Source organism: Camelus dromedarius, chromosome 13 (genome assembly GCF_036321535.1).
Source record: "Camelus dromedarius isolate mCamDro1 chromosome 13, mCamDro1.pat, whole genome shotgun sequence".
In the NCBI taxonomy this organism is placed as follows: Eukaryota; Metazoa; Chordata; class Mammalia; order Artiodactyla; family Camelidae; genus Camelus; species Camelus dromedarius.
The window spans coordinates 15,321,869-15,345,273 of NC_087448.1; the positions used below are offsets into that span (position 1 = coordinate 15,321,869).

At 37.8% G+C, this 23,405-nt stretch overlaps 1 protein-coding gene across 3 annotated transcripts in view; it reads right to left on the reverse strand.

Annotated features, from left to right (window-relative positions):
- Window positions 1-23,405, reverse strand: part of GPC5 (glypican 5) — a 1,164,489-nt gene that overhangs the window by 945,730 nt on the left and 195,354 nt on the right. The window lies entirely within an intron of this gene.

Sequence of the window (23,405 nt, forward strand, 5' to 3'; positions counted from 1 at the left end):
TTTAAATCTTTTTCCATATATGAACATTTTAAGATACAAAATGTGAAGTGCCTGCTACAATTTAAGGCCACAAACATCCCCAAACATAGCAATAAAAAAGAGGAAGGAAGATTAAATCATAACAACCATGAGTAATCAGATGATTTTATAATGTGTACCTGGGTTGAAGAGAAATTTTCAGAGTATATTTACATATTTGTCCATGACAATTCTCAAGTCACAAATTTTGTTACTGCAACAGAGAATTCATTACTATCCTGTAACATTACAGCTAGTCTGTGCCAGAAACCATGTACCCCTCTGTACTGAATTATAGATAGATGAATAGATAGCTAGATCATTTAAATTTCTCAACCATTTTTTATCACACATACATTACAATGAATTGTAATTCCTTCTGCTTTTTTTAACAAAAATATCTCCCAATAATTTTAATATAGTTTCATTTAATAATTCTTTTAATTATCAGATCATTCTAGCCACTCTGAAGATATAATGAAAGAAGCAATTATCTATTTCTCTAGTCTGCAAGTGTTTATACTGAATTCATCCCTGTGATATTTGCATATTTCCTCAATTTTTTCATAAGGAAAAATGAGTAATAAAAGTTTTCCAGAATATTAATTTAATGCCATATTTTTAAATGTTAGGCAGTATGATTTATAATATCATTCTTCAGAAATTAGTCATCTATACAAACAGTGAGTGGGATATGAACGTGTGTCATGAAGAATTAACACATTGGTGATTAATCTGGTCTCCTAGGATAAGTGCTACATAGAAAAAATGCTTTCTCAACTTTCTCCTCCCCATTAATTTAGTCATCATGGTGCTTCACATTTATTTCTAATATCATTTTATAATTCTTTATTTTCTAAATGTCGATTTATGATTTTAGCAAGAATTTAAACTAAATTAAGCACTTAATGTAACCGATAAAATCAGTGTCAAACTTACTGTAGACTGTTTCATGAATTACTGTGGCTTGAATATTTTAAATCAAGTCTGCTAAGAATCTTCAAAATAAATCCAGAAACACAATCTAGAAATATAACACTGTCACATAAAACAGTGTCTTACTCACTACTATATACAATCTTCAATTTTTATACAAAATTGTTTAAGAACAAAAAAGATCAATATCCTTCATTGGCAGTAATTCCTCTTTTGTTTTTGACTTTTGGTTAACACATTGGTCTCCTTTACTTAAATAAACAAATACCTTTATGTCACTCTACTTCACAATCTCTACCCTCGTGTCCTTTTTGACATCTCAAGAAAAAGAGATGTTCTGTATTTTCAGCTTATTCTGGCCCACTGCCCATTCCATCTTTGATGTATTCACATCTAGCTTATTTTGCAACTAGCTGGCTACTTCATTCATTTATTCAACCAATATTTTTCAGCTCCTGTTGTAGACCTTAAAGCTAAGGCTGAAAAAGCCATACAAGAAGCTTAGAATCTATAAAGGGTAGGAGATAAAATATAAAAGCAAAGAAATAAATAAAAATGATTTATTATTGTGTTAAGTACTGAAGAGATTAACAAAAAAGAGAGTAAAGGACACAAAGTGATGGGGGTACTATTTTGGATGGCTCTAGGTCAATCTGTCCATGATCAATTCATTAAAAGATAAATAATCAAAAATAAATTCCCTGATTAATCTATTCCCAATGGCAAACTTTCTGAGTTTACTAAATATATCCAAACTATTCAAACTGTATATGATGTTTGGTTATTTGGTAAGTTAAAAAAAATTAATGTTGGCAAATTGGTTTGGGCAAATTGTTGTTTTTTTTTTAATTGGCCATTTTATACAAAGTGAGCAGAAAAACCTTCTGCGAGGAGGCAACATTTAAGTAGAGACCTGAATGATGAAACACAGGCAGCCATGGGAAGAGGGGGAGTGGACTGCAGGTTCACAGGAACTGGAATGCAGGATTCTGAGGTGTGGGAAGCTTGCTGACATTGGAAAAAACAGAGGCAAGTCCATGTGACTGGAGACCAGTGAGTGAGCAGAGAGAAAGGCCAGAGGAATAGGCAGGGGGCAGAGCGCAGCAGCCTCACAGGACCATGGTAAGGGGGTTGGGTTTAATACGTAGAATGAGAAGTTGCCAGATAATTTTAAACATGGAGAAATCTGGTTTCTGGTTTGCACGTTAAAGGATCACAGTGGCTGCTGCGTGGAGGATCCGCTGTTGGGGCAGGGGCAAGGCTGAAAGCAGGCAGTACAAGTAATGGCTCCAGAAACGTAAGTTACAGTATGAGTGACAGGCGCTGGTGGGCTGGACTACAGTGGTCGTGGGGCAAGTTGCAAAATGTGATCACACTGGCCATATGTACTGAATAACAGGCAAAAGCACTTCCTGCGGTATGTAAGGCGAGCGTGGGGTGTGGAGGAAATAGATACACGAGGGATCATTCTGAAGCCTGTGCCTCGATGTACGTTGGTACCATTGACTCAGATGAGCAAGACACTGAAGCTCCGTGTTTGTGGTGTGAGATGGAAATTAAAAGTTCTATTTCGGACATGGTGAGGTCAAAATGCCAATTAAAAATCTGAATGAAGTTTCTCAATACAAAGTTAGATATGATGATTATTTGGGTCTCCAGGGACAAGTGGAGGCTGAGGACAGAGATCTGAGAGGGCTCGGCCTGGAGAGGAACGTCATGGTCCTGGATGAAATAACCTGGGGGAGAAGACGGAGAGGAGTGCCAGGATCCAAGAAGGAAGGAGCCAGCAGGAAGAATGAGAATAAGGAGGCGGTGAAGTGAAGGGAAAATCAAGAAAGGAGAGTGTGCCAGAATCCAAGGGAAGAAAGCAATCCATCACCTCAGATGCTATTAAGAGGTCAACTGAGATGAGGAGTAACAACCGACTATGGAAGGTGCCGAGAGAGAGGCTCCTGCCGACCTTGACAAGAGCTGCCTCAGCAGAATGTGAGCACAAAAGAGGACAGGAGTTGAGGCAACTCTAGACAACTCTCTTGCAGATGTTTGCTGTAATGGAAGGAGAGAACCAAGGCCAGCGCGCCAGGGATGTACGAGGCCAAAGGGTTTTGTTTTTATGAGGAGGGGGAATTTATGGGATGTTCATATGCTGATAGGAGTAGTTTGACAGACAAATGAAAACTGATGACTGAGCAGGGGGCAGGGGAACTGTGGGAGAAGATTCTTTGAATAAGGAAAACAACGTGATCTAGGGCATGAGTGGAGGCCAGGATACTGGATAGATCAGTGGGTGTTGAAGGAGCCAAGGATGATAGTGGGGGAAGTGAAGGGAAAGAGAAGAAGCCAGTAATAAAATCTTGAGTCAATGAGAGAGGATAACCAGACATCTGAGAAAGGACAGTAGGTGATGGTAGCGGGGAGAGAGTCTTTCAGCAGGTGCCAAAGGGGGTTTTCTTGAGGACAATGGGAGCAACAATGTGAATCAGGAGCACACCTCCTCCAGTCACAGAGAATACTTTTATTAGCTTCCTATGACTATTGTAACAAACTACCGCAAATTTAACAGCTGAATACAACAGAAATTTAATCTCCCACCATTCTGGTTGCTCAAAGTAAAAAATCAGAACCACTGGCCTGAAATCAAGACAGGGCAGCCAAGCTCGCCCCACAAGCTCTAGAAGAGACTGTTCCTTACGTCTGCTGACTTCTGGTGGCTGCTGGCTTGTGGGCACAAAACTCCAGCCTCTGCCTCCAGGGTCACACTGCCTTCTTTCAATACATCTCAAATCTCCTCTGCCTCCCTCTTTTAAGGATATATTTGAGCATTTAGGGCCCACTCAGAAAATCCAGGATAATCTCCCCATCACAATATCCTTTATTTAATCACATCCGCAAAGACCTCGCTTACTTAGAAGTAACACTGACAGGTTCGGGGATCAGTCTCTGAAATGTCTGCAAGCCAATATTCAGCCTATGACAATACTGACCGTGGAAGACAAAAAATGTCTACACTTGACTAGCAAACTCAGGAGACAATGATTCCAGCCTAGGCTCTTCCACGTACCAACGGGATGAGCCCTTTCACTTCCCTAAACATCAATTTCATCTTTAATATGTGGTATTTGCTACGTGATAGTGCCTCTTCTGACTGTGGGACAGGGTTTCTGTGAAAGTCAAATGAAATAAAGTACAGGATGATGCCTGGTGAACTCTCCCTCCTCTTATGGTTAGGTTCTGCGCTAGAAAAATGTTAAGAATCACTGTAACCTCCTGCGTTTCCTCAGAGATCATGGGTACCTTCAATGAGGGATCATGTCCTGTTCATCTTGATATCTTTCCCCTCTTGGCCCGTGGGAACTCAATACCTTCTGATGGGTTCAGGTTCAAGTCCACTCCAGTTAAATGCTAGTTGTGTGGCTGTAAATTTCCTATTTCCATGTGCTTCATGTATTCTCATCAGAAAACAAGTAGAGTAACAGTACCCATCTCACAGGTACCGTCTCACAGGGTGACTGTGAGAATCAAATGAATTTGCACGTGCTACATCCTTGCCTAGTGCCTGCAGGTGGAAGGTGCTTGAAATACCTTAAAGAATCATAATCATAATAATCCCTCACTTCTGCCAGGTACTTGCTTATCATAAACCAGATGGTTCACGAAATTCTTTTGGTAAGTTAATTCACTTGCTTCTCCAACCCATAGTGTGGTTACTCTTACAGAAACAGGAGGATGAAGAAGAAAAGAAGGAGAAAGAGGAGAGAAAGGAGGAGAAAAAGGAGGAGAAGAAAAATTATTATTATTGTTGCTGTTGTTGTTGTTATTTATTCCCATTTTAAACGTGATCAAGCAGAAGCACTGAAAACGTAAGTGATTTTGCTCATGGTTTACGTAGAAATTGCCGTATTTCAATCCAAGCTTTCTGGCTCCAGAGTCTGGATTCTGAACCTTTAGGCTATAAGGTCTCTTTTTAAATAGGCTGAAAGTCTATTTAAATTAGTTGAAAAATAGGAAGATTTTTATATATTTAAGCCCCAAACAAAACAAAATAAAACCAAACTTTATTTACATGCCTGAACATAATGCAAAGATTTCACTGTTAATTTAGCACATCGAGCTATTATGTGGGATAATCCAATTTGTCTACTGTAATTATCCCTCTTTATGGAGATTAACTAGCACCATTATATTTGAAGAGACTGTAAAGGGAGATGCACCAGGATTTAGTTAGACAAGAAGGTCAAGTTCCATTCAGAGATAAAGGTTGAGGAAATAAGGATTGTTGCTGGTGATGGTCTTTAAATTCCATTAGGCAAGGGTGGAATACTTAGGCAGACAGGAAAACTGATTGGGTCAGATCAGGGGTTATCCTGAGCCACTGACATGGTCCAGAGGTCTCCAGCAACCTCTTCCTAACCAAATGAAATGCCCTTTTCAGAGCTCACACTCTCCTGGTTACTCTAGCCCCTAAACCTGGTGATATTGATTCTCTTACATTCTCTGTGGGTGAAAATTGTTTCTTTCACTCGTTCCTCTAAACCCTAGGCCAGACTTTGCAAGGCCACGGTTCTTGCTCCATATTACCTCAATCAAACTATAACTCCACTCAGTATCAAATGAAACTCCCGAGCCAATGTCTCCCAAACTTACATATGTCATGGCTTTCCCAGAGATTCCCAAAGCTTTTATTCTCAGGATCCTTTACATTCTTGCAAGTTATTGAGAAATCTGTAGAGCTTTTATCTTGGAAGATTATACTTATATATTATTTTTAAAATAAAAACTGATAGTTATTTTAAATATTTACTAAGTATAACCTTAAAATAATCATAACAAGCCTACTACATTAGAATACATTATATGTTTTATAAAAAGTAACTATTTTCCAGAACAAAAAAATATTAGCGTGAAGAGTGTCATTATTTTATATTACTGCAAATTTGATTCATGTCTGGCTTAATAATTTAAAAGACCTAGATTCTCATATCTGCTTCTGGATTGAATTTGTTACAATATATTGTTTTGGTTGAGATCTATGAAGAAAATCCAGCCAAATACACATATGCAGTTGCAAAAGGAAGGTATATTTAATGGTCTTTCCAGATAATGTAAATATTCTTCTTTGATATTACACCAAAACTTGACAAGTACTTAACTGCAATGTCATATTGATCTATATATTTCACTTTAAACGGTTTGGTTATCCATGCATGGACATTTGAAAAATACTGGTTCATGCATTACTCAGATATTCCCAATGCTGACACACATCATATCATTTCTGTAAGTATTAGGAAACTTTCAAGTTCATGGTGATGCCTATAAGTTTTCTAAAATTCCTATTTTCTCTTGAAAGGTCAAATGTCATCACTGGCAATTAACACTGTGAGTTGTTTTTCTTTAAGTGGCAGGCTCATCTTGGCCCACTTTGAGAAGTCTGCCAAATACCCAAGTCTGAATCATCATAGTTTGTCTGCCAATCTTTTTTTTTCATGAAAAAAAAATGTGTTCAAAAATAAAGACTGCTTAGTTGAGCTTGTAATTCAAATAATCACATAAGTGTCTTTCATCAAGACAGTCATTATAATTCAGTATGTAGAAGACATACTTCATGTATTCTCATATCATCACACAGAATATGGAAATAGATATAATTGAGGGTTGGTATTTAATAAAATTAATAATTTTTGCTGCTTTATCAGGACATTTTTCAATAAAACTGGATTTTTTTTTCCCTGCAAGTTTGTAGATGTAAAGAATACAAAAACAGTTCCATGATACTAACTGAATTTGTGCTAAAGCTCCAACAGTTTTGCTCACCACTGGGTTTGTGCTGTCTATGCAAACGCCAGTGCAGAGAAATAGGCAAAGCACGTCTTAGTATTATGAAAATTGTTTTGATCTCCCATACCTCCTGAAAAGATCTCAGGAACCACAGATCACACTATGAGAATTGTTGCTGAAGCAAAAACCCTACTTCCTACCTGGAGATCTATTTTTCAATGCCTAACATCATCCAGGAACTCTTTTTGCCTACTATCCCCTCTGCTTTTCTCAGCATCTTTCTGACTTTATTTCGTGTATTAGGATCAGCCTTCTGAGCATCCAGACTCAAGGTCCTGGAACTTTTATTCCCTATTTCTAGTTAGTCATCAATAACTAGTCTTTTCTTCCTTTCTTTCTTTCTTTCTTTTTTTTAATCTTTTCCATTTGCCACATATTGCCCAAAAATCTATGTCATCCAACCTGAATTACTAAAAAAGCTCCCACTGGTCCCTCAGCCCTTTCTTTCCTCATTCCAATAGTGAGCATTCTAAATGTTTTCATCCTGCCTTTCATCTATTTATTTAAACACAATGTTCACTCCAGGACCAAGTCCAAATTCCACAGACCTGAGCAAATCAACACAATTCTATTTACACAACAAGGTCTCCAAAATATGCCTAAATGGATATTCAAGTGCTAGAAGAGCCATGTTTTCAAGTAGCATGTGGCATTCTAAATTAAAATGAGTGAACTGGATTTACAGTCCCTCTAAATACATAATTATGCTAACCTCAATCTTTCCTTTTAAAGTCAGCTCTATACAATCTACAAACACACAAAAGGGAACGATTTCCAGTTAATACTGCTAGTATCCTTCAATGGTGGTTCGATTTACTTTGTCATCATATTCAGTTACATTTATTTATCTCATTATGTCAAATCACTACAAGTCATTGTCCATATTTATTGGTCTAAGAAATATCTTTAATTTACATCCTCTTCTAGAAAATTTTGGTGGATTTTTTTCCCCAAATAGTGAAGTACAAATATGCATCTTAGCATCTCACATCTTTCCAATTTTATGGTTCCTGGAATATTTTCTGACAATATAGTGTTAAAAATACATTTGTTTATTTCTATTAGCTTTATACTAATGGCTAAGGAATTTCACAGAGCAATACAAGAATAGTCATTATATAAATTCATAGTAAAATAAAATATGGATGAGTTCTAAACACTTTATGTTTTAATATTAGGAAACTAAAAAAACAGAGGGGGGCGGTTAATTCCATTCCTGATTTTAGACCGTCCTAGCCATGGTCCTTCAGATCAGCTGGATCGTGTTGCCAAGTGCCATGTCTGAGTGCTTCTTACAGTTACAGGCCGGCAAACAGAGAAAGAAATGGATTGAAAGTACTCACTCCACAGTTACAGGAAACTTAATAAATATACTGTTTCTACCTTGACAGGAGAGTAACTCCCTCAGAAGGCAGGCAATTTTTTAGACCACTGCATTCTTTCCAAATAGCAGGAGGAAAAAGTGCAATACTTTCTGATAACTGAAATGGGTTATAAAGCACAAAATCAATCAGACCAAGAAGAGTCTGTTTTACTACAACATCCACACCTGCTTCATAGATGTTATCAGAAAATATTCCAACAATAACATAGTCAAAGGCAGAAAGCATAGGATGTAACAATTATGTGATTTAGCTATAGAATCCTAGCAGCCCTTTATAAATTGACCAGAAATCTAAATTTGTTTTTAAAACTGTGCTTCCAAAGATATCTTAAAAAAACTAAAGTTTAAAGAATTAGGATTTCAAAGATATGACTTTAGACATAATATGGGTTTTCTTTACGAAAATCTACCAAACGTTCTCCCCCACCAAAAAAATTTGTTAAATAAAAATGGTAAAGATTCTTTGCTACAATTTTACCGAACAAGGTCAAAGCGTTTAGAATATCAGTGTATCCGGAATGCAAGCAAATGTGATAGATATACCAAAATTCATATCCCAAATGCCCCACAATGAGCTCAGGGACTAGGTTCTTTTCTATTAAAAATAAACAAATACAGTTAAGCCCTTCAGATAAAAAAGGCCTTTTCCTTAAGAAATACAAATATGATCATTTCTAGGAATTATCATGAAAAGTTTTAAAATGTATTTTTGTTATGTGTTATGTTGAGAAGGAGTAAAATATTTATAATTTTCAAACATTCTTACCTAAATATTATACACTGTAATTTGCTGAACTTTCTTAATTTTCTGCTAATTTTCTAAGATATATTAAAAATCTTTTGTATTTTTTTAGTAAAATGAATTCAGTAAGAAAATAAAGAATACCAGAAGAGCAATAAATAAATAAACAAACAAACAAATACAATTAAGTCCTTCAGATAAAGAAGTTCTAAAACCTTTCCCAAGTCCAAAATCTTCTGTGTGGAGGTGGAGCCATACATTTGAAAATCTGTCAAAAGTAAAATCAATCATTTAGGCCAATAGCAATCAAAGTTGACCCTTAATAGAAGGATCAAATTATATTTCCTCTGTACTTCACTTGTCCTTATAAACCCCAGTATATTTCTTTCATTTTGAAACTATTATCCATGATGCTTCTGTCTTTTTACAGTGAACTCCAGTACAATCATCTGCTTTCAATACGCACAAAGTTGATGCCCAAAACACAGAGATGTGACGCTGTTTTGCTCTTCCAAGCCTTCCCACATTCCCTTTCCTCTTGTACCCTTTTCTCCCTGAAAAACTTATACCCATCCGTAAGAGCAAATGGCATCTTATGCATTAATTTCCTGGACCCAATCTGGCTGCTGGCTGTAGATTTTACTATATTATATATCACTGTGCACATTATCACTTTGCACATGATACATACTGCAGTATTTTCTATGTGTTTATGTTCCTGTGTGATCCACTATACCTATACCTACAGTTGGTGAGGCCAAGGACCAAACTTGATACATCACATACTTCATACTACTATGGTGGTCCTTTCTCCAATTCCGCCAACCACTCTAAACTCTTAGTTCCTATCTTAAGTCAGAAAATTGTGAATTCAAAGTGTCAAAGGTATATATGATGGTTTATTTGTTAAATCATCACGCTTACAGAAAATTTAATTATGTTTAACTTGTTTAAGGAGACACTTTGTATTTTATTCCATTTTGGTCCCCCATAGGCCCAGTACATTTTTTTTCCTACCTAATGTAAGTTTTTAATGTAATGAAAATAGTTTCAGGGAAAAAAAGTTAACATTGAATGACTGCTCTGATTCGCCATTCAGATGTTCAGTTATTTGGTTAGTAAAGGCACCATTATGGTCTTTCTGATTATGAAGGACAATGTCCCTGGACTAGTCTAGATGGGGAAAAAAGAAGTAAACATTAGACAATCTTATACATAAAATGGGACAGGCATGTGGGGCAGCCCCTGCCTGCTCCAGTTTGGAAGTAATGTGTGAAAGGAAGTGACTCTGGCAAAATGGCAGGATGTCGAAAGGGGTGATGAAAGGACTGGGTAAGGAACTTCCACCGACAGGAATGGTTCTTAAATGTCTAGAAACAGAAGGTTCTGCTTTATGCTTCCATCCCACAGTCCTTAAACTTTCAGCAAAGCCCTGTTTTTTACAGCAACAGCAGGTTAATAATGGACTAGGAGCTCTGAAGGAGAAAGTCTTGCCCTCTCAGCTCCTGCAATGGGTGAGTGAAGAAGGGGCAGCAACTTCTGAAAGAAGAAAGGAGGCCAGTGTCAAGACGGCAGCCAGCACTGGCACTTGGAGCCAGAAGTGGTAAAACAAACATAAATTCTCCGGGAATACTCACCAACAATGGAGTGCGTATTGAGTTTATTATAAGAAATTGCATAGGGATTTAACACATTTCATCTGGATATTCAGAAGGCTGAAGCACTGCCATCTCCAACTTACACATCCACCCAGTTGCATGGGACCCACCATCTACACTCCACAGCCATTACCTTGGTTCCAATTCTGGCTTTGCCACCTACCACTTGGACTTTGGGCAAGTTACTTATCTTTTCTGTGTCCATTTCCCTCTTTATAAAACAGCAATAGTGTGCTTCATAGCATCAGCATTAGAATTGTATCTGCTAATCTTTTTAAAGGACCTTGAGTGGCACCTATCAGACAGCGTACTAGTTTCACGTAATAAATAAAAGAAGAAATACCAAGCACCAAATGAAAGTCTCACCTGCTCTTAGATTCTCCTCCCCAGGCCCTGTACATAGATCACATTTACACTTGTACCATAAAACAATCACAAGGCTGATGAAGTTATTCTTTAGAGATTTACATATAAAAATCTGTGGAATAAAATGTTATGATGATATTAGTTAATACAAAATGCTTTTATTTCTTCATAAAATAGTCCTAATATTCAGTCTCATGGTTGGAAGGAAGGAAAATGTAAAAATCAGATCATAAACTCTGGTGCAGGAAAAAGTCAAACCTGTCTCTTTGGGGCCTGGAAGGGAAGGTTTAGAGGGGCGGAGATGTCACTTAGCATAGAAATTCTTCCCCACTTGGAGTTGGGAACACATGAGGCGATACCTCTGTGGGAGCACATTTTTATTGCGTCTTTGCAATAAATGCACTTTGCTCATTCCTTGGTCTTCCCCACTCAGCTGGGAGTTTCCTGGGAGCAGAATGATGGTAATCCCTACCACCGTGCTGATGTGCTCTGTCCTCCCTTCTCCCTCCCCACTCATACCAGTGTGGTTCCCCAATGGGAAGTCCAAGCACAGATCTCAGCACATTCCACAAAGCAGAGTCTGAATCACAGGGGAGACCATGATTTTGGAAAGCATTTGATATTTTATGTTCTCTCTCCCAAAAGGAGATTATCAAAATGAAAAAGGATCTAACTTCCTTAGGCTTATTTCAGTTTAGTGCATTATTTTTTAATTTCCTATTAGAAAGTAATCATCCCATTGATTAGATAGTCAAAAAATCTCAATCCTTTTTGATTCCGTCTCCCACAGATGAACACAAACGTTGCTTATGCAGGCACACGTCATTTTATTGCACTTCCCTTTATTACACTTTGCCGATGTGGCAGTTTTTTTCAAATTGAAGGTTTGCAGCAACCCCGCATCCAGCAAGTCTATCGGCGCCATTTGTCCAACAGCATTTGCTCACTTCGTGTCTCTGTGTCACCTTTTGGTCATTCTCACAGTATTTTAAATGTTTTCATTACTATTGTGTTTGTTATGCGATCAGCAATCAGTTATCTTTGATGTTATCACCATAATTGTTTTGGGGTGCCATAAAATGCACTCATATATGACAGCAAACTTAATCAATAAATGTGTGTGTATTGACTGCTCCACCAACCAGCTGTTCCCCCATCTCTCCCCTCCTCCTCTGGCCTCCCTAGTCCCTAACACAGCAATATTGAAATTAGGTCAGTTAATAACCCTATAACGGTCTCTAAGTGTTCAAGCCAAAGGAAGAATCATAGGTCTCTCACTTTAAACCAAAAGCTAAAAAGGATTCAGCTCGTGAGGAAGGCTGAGATAAACTGAAAGCTAGGCCTCTCGTGCCGAACAGTCAGCCAAGTTGTGGATGCAAAGGAAAAGTTCTTGAAGGAAATGAAAAGCGCTACTCCAAGAACACACGAATGGTAAAAACGCAAAACAGCCTTGTTGCTGATACAGAGAAGCTTTAGTGGTCTGGAGAGATCAAACCAGCCACAGCATTCCCTTAAGCCAAAGCCTAGTCCAGAGCAAGGCCCCACCTCTCTTCAGTCAATTCTGTGAAGGCTGAGAAAGGTGAGGAAGCTGCAGAGATAAGGTTTGAGGCTAGCAGAGGTTGGTGCATGAGGTTTAAGGAAAGAAGCCGTTTCCAGAACATAAAAGTGCAGGTGAGGCAGCAAATGCTGATGTAGAAGCTGCAGCACGTTCTCCAGAAGATCCAGCTCAGATCATTAGTGAAGGTGGCGACACTGAACAACAGACTATCTGTGTAGACAAAACAGCCTTCTGTTGGAAGAAGATTCCATCTAGGACTTTCATAGCTGGAGAGGGAGAAGCTGCTGTCTGGCTTCAAAGCTTCAAAGGACAGGCTGACTCTCATTAGAGGCTAATGCAGCTGGTGACTTTAAGCTGAAGCCAGTGCTCATTTACCATTCTGAAACCCTAGGTCCTTTAAGAAGTATGCCTTTTCTGCTCTGCCTGTGCTCTATAAACGGAACAACAAGACTGGATGACAGCATGTCTGTTTATAACATGGTCTACTGAGTATTTTAAGCCCACAGTTAACACCTACTGCTCAGAAAAAGGGATTCCTTTCAAAACATTACTGCTCATTGACATTGCACTGGTCACCCAAGAGCTCTGATGGAGATGGACAATGAGATTAATATTGTTCTCATGCCTGATAACACAACACCCATTCCACAACCCCATAGATCGAGGAGTCATTTTGACTTTTAACTCCTATTTTTTAAAGAAATACATTTCATAAGGCAAAGCTGCCATAGATAATGATTCCTCTGACGGATCTGGGCAAAGTCAGTTGAAAACCTTCTGGGAAGGATTCACACTTCTAGATGCCATTAAGAACATTCATGATTCATGGGAAGAGGTCAAAACAGTAAAATTAACAGGAGTTTGGAAGAAGCTGAATCCAACCTTCATGAGTCAGTCTGAGGGGTTCAAGACTTCCATGGAGGAAGTAACTGCAGATGTGGTACAAAACCAGGAGAACAAGAATCAGAAGTGGAGCCTGAAGATGTGGCTGAATTGCTGCAATCTTGCGATAAAACTTTTATGGATGAGGAGTTGCTTCTTATGGATGAGCAAAGAAAATGGTTTCTTGAGTTGGAATCTATTCCTAGTGAAGGTGCTGTGGAGACCATTGAAACGACAAGAAGGAATCTGAATATGACATAAACTTAGCAGATAAAGCAGAAGCAGGATTTGAGAGGACTGACTCCAGTTCTGAAGAAAGTCTTACCGTGGGTAAAATGCTATCCAACAGCGTCGCATGTTACAGAGAAATCTTTCATGAAAGGAAGAGTCAATTAAAGTGGCAAACTTCATTGCTGTCTTATCTTAAGCAATTGCCACAGCTGCCCAGCCTTCAGCAACCATCACCCTGATCAGCCAGCAGCCATCAAGGCAAGACCTTCCACCAGCAAAAAGATTAGGACTCACTGAAGTTCTGGTGATCACTAGCATTTTTTTAAAATGCATTTTTAATTAATGTCAGTAGGTTGGGCTTTTTTTTTTTAAGACTTAGTACTACTGCACACTTAAAAGACCACAGTATAGTGTAAACATAACTTTTATATGCACTGGGAAAGCAAAACATTCATGTGACCAGTTTTATTGGAATATTTGGTTTACTGCAGTTGTCTGGAATGAAATCCACAATATCTCTAAAGTATGCCTGTATTATCTTCACTTTTGGCACATTCCAGCCTCTTCCTTTCATCTCTCCTAATTCAAGGGTTCCCTCTTCCAAAATCTCTCCCCAGAATGAGATCAATACTTTGATGTTGTGCTATCTTACAATTTCCTGAACTTGATTTAAGCATTCCTCATTTTACTCACTCATCTGTTTATTTCTCTCTCTCTCCCCACCCCTCACTGCCCCACCCCACTGAATTATGAGCACTTGGAAAGCAAGTGCTGGGTCTTATTCATCTGAAATTTCCAGTATCTTCTAGGGTGTTTCTTTATCCATTCATCTATCAGGGGGCACTTAGGTTGCTTCCATATCTTGGCTACTGTAAGTAATGCCACAATGCACATAGGGGTGCATATATCTTTTCAAATTAGTGTTTTTGTTTTCTTTGTAAAGTCCAGGAGCGGAACTGCTGGATCATTTGGTAGGTCTGTTTTTAATTTTTTCAGAAACCTTCATACTATTTTCCATAGTGGCTGTACCAATGCACATTTCAACCAACAGTGCATGAGGGTTCGCTTTTCTCCACACCCTCACCAAAACTTGTTATTTGTTGTCTTTTGGATAACAGCCACTCTGACAGATACAAGGAGATACCTCACTATGGTTTTGATTTGCATTTCCCTGATAATTAATGATGCTGAGCATCTTTTCATGTACCTGTTGCCCATCTGTATGTTATCTTTGAAAAAAATGTCTGTTCAGGACCTCTACCCATTTTTAATAACATTGTTTCTTTTTCAATGTTGAGTTGTGTGAGTTCTTTGTATATTTTGCATACTAGCCCCTTACTGGATATACCATTTGTAAATATCTTCTTCCATTCAGTAGGAGGCCTTTTCATTTTATTGACAGTTTCCCTGGCTGTGCAAAAGCTTTTCAGCTTGATGTAGCCCCATTTGTTTATATTTCCTTTTGTTTCCCATATAAGTTGCCTTTTTGTATGTTTTTGCTATAGGACAGCAAAGGAGGGTTATAGGTTTTTTTTTTTTAAATCCTATCAGTTTCACCACAGAAAGAAATATTTTGGCAATTTCATGTCAAGCTAGTTTATTTTTTAGAAGTGTCTGCAACCTGGGAGAGATAATCAAGCTGAAGCTGTTCTCAGGGACTAAAGAACAGTTCCAGAAATTATTTCCTATTCCACAGTTAAACTCCCACCTTCAAGTGAGCATTATCTCAGGTACCGACAAAAAAATGAGATTCTCAGAATTCAAAATGATAAGCTGAAGCAGATCAGAGGAGAAAACACAACAATTGGTGGTAGGAAGCTGAGGGTACTGCAGCCACCAATGTTTCTAGTTGACAGTCATTATTATTTTTATTAGATATAAATATATTGTGTTCTTTCTTCAGAGAGATTTTGTTTTGCTCTAATCTTCCAAAATGAGATCTTCGATTTCTATCTCCCACCCCCGACTATCCCACACTAACATGAAAGTTGTCTTTGATTCTTTCCCCTGGTTCACACCATTTTGTCAAATTTTATTACCTTTTATATTGTGACCACTCCCGTCCCCAGTCTACACATCAATCTCCTCAATCATTCCAATAGACTCAACACTGAACTCTCTCCTAGTGTGAACCCATGCAGAACTCCAATAGGTTAATAATCACCAAACACTTATGCACAGTCACTCCTCAAAATACAGAATGCTTCTCTATTGCCAAAGAGCAAACCAAAGTGATTTCCTGGCATTTAAAGCTTTGTATCTAGGGCCTTCCTTGTATCATTCATCAAGTGCCAGCATGTGATTCTACATTCATCAAATGAGTCTCTCTTCCCAGTCCTTACAAAAGCTAGCTCGTATCTCAATTCTCTCAACAAACTCATTCTAGTCTAATCAGCCTACAGTGATCCTTCCTTTACTTCAGATTCATTCAGTGCCCAGTAAAGCAGCTGGCATCCATGATACCTGGAGATCTTAGCAAGGCAGGTGTTAGATGAATCATTGACAAAATCAGAACTCAGATTTTCAAAAATGTACTAACCATTAAATTCCATGCAAGACACTCACCTTCAAACACACACACACGCACACGCAGATACATCTACTCCTATCAAACAGTCAGCATCACAATCAATTACTGATCCTTCAGTGACTGGCTGGCCTTGAAAGGGAACTTTAGTTGTAGTTTTGATGGAAACCTTACTTCTACAGACACTTAAAAGAGAATCGAGAGGTAATGAAAGAAAAAATAATAATCCTTCTTTGACCGAACTTGCCCCTTAGAAAAATCACCTGTCTTAGAGTTTTGAAAAATCTCTCTCGTCATTTCATTTGCCATTTCAGCTGTTAACACCTCAACCAAGTACTACTAATTCCTTCACAAGCGCCCCCTGTAGTGTACAGAATGAGGCTTTTCTTGGCTGGTCGGTGAAAGATATGTTAGCGAACCAGCAGGGCTACTGAAATCTTTATTCTGGAGAAAGTTCCCACTTTAATGTCTGTTCACTGTCACCTGATCATGCCTTACACATTCATTCAAAATTCTGTCATAGAGTGTGCTCTCTGATTGGTCTAGGAATCGAAGTCATAGTCTGACTCACTTAACTGTCATCACTGTTAACCATTCAGAACTGCAGCCTGGTCCTCAAAAGAACCTTGCTTAGTCTCGCTGTTGTTTGTAGTGTGGCTGTAACACCCATTTTCTATACCAACAAAATATAACTGTGAGTGGCTGCTGGGGGACGCAACTCAGTCCCCAAGTCAATACACACATTCGAATGATGACACTGGAACCTTAAGTCACAATCCTTTCTGGTCCCCATTCCAAGCACAGGTGTCAAATTTCCTAATGCATTTGTAATTCCTATGCAGACCTGCCCAACACTGTTTTTTTAATTTAAGCATTATCATTTGAAAGTACTCCCCTGTTAAGTCTTACACAGCCAATGGCGTATTGAGTAGTTAATCAACATGTGCTATTTTACCCTGACACCTATTTTCACTTGATAAAAATGGATTTGTTGAATTCTCCTTTTAGAAAATGCCACTGCCATTACTGCATTAGTTACAAAGAGAGAACAATAACTAAGTTATATTTATTAACCACTTCCTATTTTCTTGCTTATTTTAGAAGCTGTCCAGATGTTGAAGGTTTTTCCATAAACAATAAGTTAATAATTAACAAGAAGCAAAGGGACTTTTAAATTCTTAATATGATCTGGAATTATTTTTATTTCTGACAAGGGCAATTCATTTCTTTGACATTCCAGTGTTGGGTTTTTTTTTTTTTTTTCTTTTTTAGAAAGTATATTCAAAAGAGCTAGAAATAACAGGAAATATATATATTCTAAATATGTGAATAATAATAAAATATTATCATTAAGCATGACAAACATAAAAAAATACGTTAAATACTCCAGTAATTGTTACACATGTATTTGACAATTGGCAATGAAAAGTAGGTGGTACCAAACAACTCATTTAACCGATAAGGAAATGGGCTCAGAGATATGAAAGAGCTTGCAGAATTTCATTTAGCTCCGCCTATGTGCTGCTAGCTGATACTGGAGCTTTGTGTGAAACAGGGAGACAAAAGTACATGCTGACCCACACCAGAGCCAGGAACTTAAAGGACAAAGCCCCAGCTGGATGTAGCGCCCACCCGCCCCTTGGACCAGGCACCTTTGTGAAACGCTTAGACTGCACTGCTGCACACAGTGAACTATATGAGTTCATAAATGTCAGAGTCTACATTCAGACACAGTTTCCTGTGGGAAAGAAAAAGGCAGGCAGAATCTAGCACAAGCAGACTTCACACATGAGTGCTGTCTAATATCTAAATAGCAGATAGTTCGCTTGTCAGCTACAGTAAAAGTGGGAAGCCTTCACAGTTCATTTAATAAAGCCATCAAATATTAACAACAAAGCCTGATAAAGACAGTTTTACAAAAGGGGAAACAACAGCACAGAGAAGAAAAGAAACATTCTTTGTACTTAGGAGTCCCTGTCTTGCTGCAGCAGCCAGCCCAGCTGGAAGATATACCTCTCCTGCCCCACCAGGTCCCTATCCAACAGTTTACCCAGTAGGTGCAACCGAAGTTTCCACAGGCATGCTGGGATCTCCTCATTCTCTAGGCTTCGCTGCAATGAATTATTCTGTGGAGCAGACTGAGACTACCCCAGGATAAACTCAACCTCACAGGTCTCACCCAGCACCTACTCCACTATCTGCAGGTTCCAGAGATGCTTGCCCGCCTGCAGCTGGCCCTAGATGTGGAGAACCTGACTGAGCAGAAAGCCAAGATGCTGTGTGCCTTGGCTTCACCCTCAACAATGGCAACACGGATTAGAAGTTAGAAAGTCTGAGGAAGGAGACTTTGGCTATTGATCCCATTGGACCAAGAGAATCACCCCATGCCTCCCATCACCTCTAAGCCCGACCTACTCATCTGGCAGCCGCCAGCTTTAGGCCACAAATAGCTTCAGAAATCAAGTTACTGAACCAACTTCAATAATGCCAAGACCCATCTGGTCTCCACTCATCTGGCACACCCCCATCTCTCCCTTCACAAACCTACTGTAGTTTTAATTAAGAGGATTCACTATCACAGGGGAAATATGAAATAAAATAAAAGAGAAGGCAAATATGTGTACATATGTTAGTAACCAGTTACCTGTAATTAATTCAGAACTAAAATTAGCACAACACTGAATAAATAATATGTTGAGAACAAATATTTATTCAGTGGTGGGGGAAAGATGGCTAAATGAAGAAACATTTAATACCATAATTAATGATGTCAACAACAAAGGAGAATAGTCACAAGATCACATCAATAGATGCAGAAAAAGCATTTCATAAAATTCTACTATTGTAAGTTACTAAAAATCTAGTAAGTTAGGAAACAAAGAACTCTTCTTAATTATGACAGACCAGTTCTTGAAAACAAATAGCAAATATAATTCTAAATAGTGAAATGTTAAATCTATTTCTTTAAAATCAGGAACAAAAACAATGCCTATCATAACCATTAACATTCAAAACTGGTTTCAAAGTGTAGTCAAGTGAATTGGGAAATAAATGATAAAGTACTATACAAAAAAATCCCAAGAAGCTCCGGTTAAAAATCTAAGGTATGCTGGAAACGTGCTAGAGGCAAGCTGAAGAGAGAAATCACAATATATTTCTCTAATATAGTACTAATCATCTAGAATCATCTAGAAAATGAAAAACACACACTTTGCTTCCTTGCCTCCCTAGATACAACGCTAGAATATTCAGAATAAAATTAGTAAGCTCTATGGACAAAATGATTTTTCAAACTGTGACTATTAAGGGATATGAAACAGAATCTGAGTAAAGGGAAAGACACACCATATTGTTGAGTGGGAATATTTAATACCAGAAAAAATAAATTCTTCTAAAACTGATATACAAGTTAAATGCAATTTCAATTGAAACTGTATTCTGTTTTAATTAGATATCGAAGAATAGTCCCCTAAATGATAAAAAAAGACCCTGGGAGGGACCAACCTTACTAAATGTTAAGATACTATACAAAACATAAACCACATGGTATTAGCATAAGATCAGATCAATAAGTCATGAAAATAATGGAGGGCCCAGGAAATAGGCTGTTGACAGGTGAGGTAATGCAATAAATGATAGATCTGGTAGACATTTAAAACATAAGGATTGCACAGTTGGCCACACATCTATAAGAAAACAAAGTTGGATGTCTACCTCACATCAAAACAATAATCATTTTCATTGGCCTTAAAATCTAATCATGTAAAAAGGAATAAAGCAGGTTTTTAGAAGAAAATTCAAGACACTATATATTCAACTAAAAACTGAGACCTTTCTAGCCTAGATACAAAATCCAAAAATTTCAAAGAAAAGAAACATATTTTGCTTATAAAAAATGTTAAGTGCTTTTGCACCACAGAATATACCCTTACTTAGTCAAATGATCATCAGTAAATTGTAAACGCTATTTGTAGAGAAGACAAAAAAAAAAAATGGTTAACACAAAGAATATTCAGAGAATACCCTCCAATTGTTAACAATAAACACAACACAGGCAAAGGTTTGGAAGAGAAAACTCACCGAAGGGTACATTTAAACAGCCAGGAAAAATGGAAATACAAATGAAAATAATGATGAAATATCACTTTACATCCACCTGGCTGACAAAAATTAAAGAATTATATGATCTGCTCCTGGCAGTATTTCAAAAGAAACTGTGTTTTTTTCTATTGTTAGTGAAAATAGAAACCCTTCATCTTTTTTTAAAACAACCATCCAAAACAAGACACACAAATAAACAAAGGCCCATACTTTTTAAACAAGCAACAACAGTCCTGGGAATACACCCCATAGAAATAGATTCACCAATACATACAAATACAATACAGGTACAAGTACACTTTTGTGAAATTAAAATTTAAGTAATAAGATGAACTGAGGAATTGAAGAATGTTGTTTTCATTCTTTTTTCACTGACGCCATTCTAGACCAGGGTCTTATAACTTCCTGTCTGGATTTACTTCCCGTAAATCCCTTGTCCTTATTTTCTTATTTTCCAGTATGGTCCAACCTATACAGAGTTGTTACCTTACCACATCAAATATAAAAACCCGTATTTCATTTTCAAGCTTCTTTAGCCTCATGTGCTTCCATTCCCTAACAGGTATCCTTAATATTAGATTAGGTCAGTCTCTTCGCTGTCCCCAGTAATTTGCACCTCCAGGCATTTGCACTTGCTGGTTCTCCAAAAGGGTATGATTCCTAACCCCTCCCTCTCCTACCCTGGTCCCCACATTCTAAAGAATAGCTTCTCAACTCTGTGACTCTGTGACTTTTCTATTTTCTGGCTTTCTATTCGTCTCTAATACATGACAGTATCTACATATGAATCACCTTAGTCTCTTGTTAAACGATGCTTATGATTCAGTAGGTCTGGGACGGGGCCTGAAATTCTGCTTCTCTAACATGTCCTCAATGGATGCCAGTACCACCAGGCCATCCATCACCTGACTAAAAAAGATCTATGTCAATTTATTTACAGCTGAACATACCCTCTAATGATGCTTAAGCCTGTGTCTATTTATTTATAAATGACTGAGTGTGATTTTACTCCAGATAGTTTAAGGGCTTTCAGTATAAAATCTTTTAAAAATCTTTCTAACTTAGTAGCAATATTATTCATAATTAAAGATGCTTTAAAAATAGTCTCTCGCTATTTGTAAATGTTGAAGTTGGAGTTCTAGCCCTAGTATTTGATCTAAAACTCATACTATTTCCGTTTATTCCAATACATTCTTCTGAGAGGCAATGGTGTCATTCTTTAATTCCCCTTAAGGTTTCTTAGAGTGCCATGCACATCTCACTTAAAAAATATTTAGGGGGTATGTGTAAGTTGCCTTCAGAAATTTAAAGACCCTTATGTAGAAGATAGGTTTCCAAGAGTTTTCAAAATCTGGAAACAAAATATGGAAACAGAGACCACATCTCAGTTTAATGGAAAACTTTCCGAAAATGGAACGGGCTTCCTCGAAAAGTAGTACCAGTGCCTTGTTGGAGGAGTCAGCGAAGCAACTGATCGGGGATGGAGGAGCGACTAGAGGACAAGATGGCCGCTGAAATTCCTTCCAACTTTAAGATGTAGTGATGTTTAATTTTAACGCTTCTTCAATGACATAGCTGTTAACTGCATTATGCTCAAACGTAGGGTAAGAGTGGGTTTACACGTGGGGGGCCAGCGAACGCATGAGCTCAAATGACTGACTTTTCCTCGATGTCCGCTTCCACAACTCATTTGTCTCAGCATTTGTCGTTCAGCCTTCACACTAATTAATATGAAAAATGGTGCAGATGAATCCAGCACAGAAAGGCTTTCACATTCCATTCAGGGGCTTGAACTAATTCCATTTACCATATTTCTAACCTTCAAGGGACTGTAACTTCTATATAATATTCATAATGCCATGCCTTTAAAGAAATACTGAGTAAAAAATGATCTGATTGGAGAACTGTGAGGCATAGATAAGTTAAAAGGAAGAAAAAATATTGAGAAGCCTTGAAAGCATTTTGTGACATGAAGCAACTTAATTCATCCCAAATGTTATGCTACAGTAAATTATATGATTCTGCCAGATGCTTCTCTTTAGAAGAATTTTATTATACCAGAGAGAGCAATTTCTTTTAATGAGAATATTTTTGAATAATATTTGTTCTTGAAACCACTGCTTTCTTTGTTTCATATCTAATGAGAATAATTTCCTTTGATTCATGGGCATTTTTATTCTTCTGCTGGTTCAATCAAAATACCAATTAACTACATGCATAATATGAGAATGAAATGGGGACCTTCCAGTCCCATTTCAGGAAATGTGCGTCAGTAGGAGGTGGCATGTGATTCATATCTTGGAGGATCCACAGGTCAAGGGTGAAAAGCAAAGACTGTGGTTAATGTTCCAGTTTAGTATCATCTCTGGCTAGCTAGCTAATGCGAAATCTGAACAGTGAAAAAAATGAAAAACACTAAAGAATGTCTGTCTCAGTCATCATAAAATCTAAGTGATAGACAGATACTAATCTCAATGCAGAGCAGGGAATGTTCGGTCCTGGTATTCATAAAAACTTATGTGAATGTTCAGTGATGCAAGTCGTGTGTATATAAAATGACTAAATCTGTTTAGAGAGACGGTATAAATTTATAAAAACACCATGACTTAAAATTTGGAAGAGGAAAACCAGAAAGTAATTTGCCCCATGAGTGGTAAGTAAACCGAAACAGAAGTAGCTCAAAACAAAAAAGTAAAACTCTGCTCTAGTAAACAGTCATGGACGGTGACGGGTGGAGCACAAAACACAAGGGACAAAGCCACAACTAAGGGATAAGTGCTTTAAATAGAATAATCATGCCAGCGAGCAGAGATACTTCACAGAGGTGAATCACGTGATTTCACAGGAAGCTTCTGAGCTCTTTCCCTCTGGCTGAAACAGGAGCTGAGCAATCAGCATATGATTAGGGACATCTGATCCTTCTGAGTATGATTAACCTGCCTGGTGTGTGCTACAATTTTTTTTTAATGTCACCAAACTTTATAAAAAGTCATGAGTTATTCTGTACTGTGGAATGCTGTTTTAGAAAGTGTGACATTACTGCATTAAGCCATCTCTGATTATAAGACATGAGATCTTTTTTAAAAATAAATAAGGTATCTTTTTCATCAAATTACAGTGATTATACAATCAGTTCCCGGTTCACAGTAAGTGCACAGAAGTGT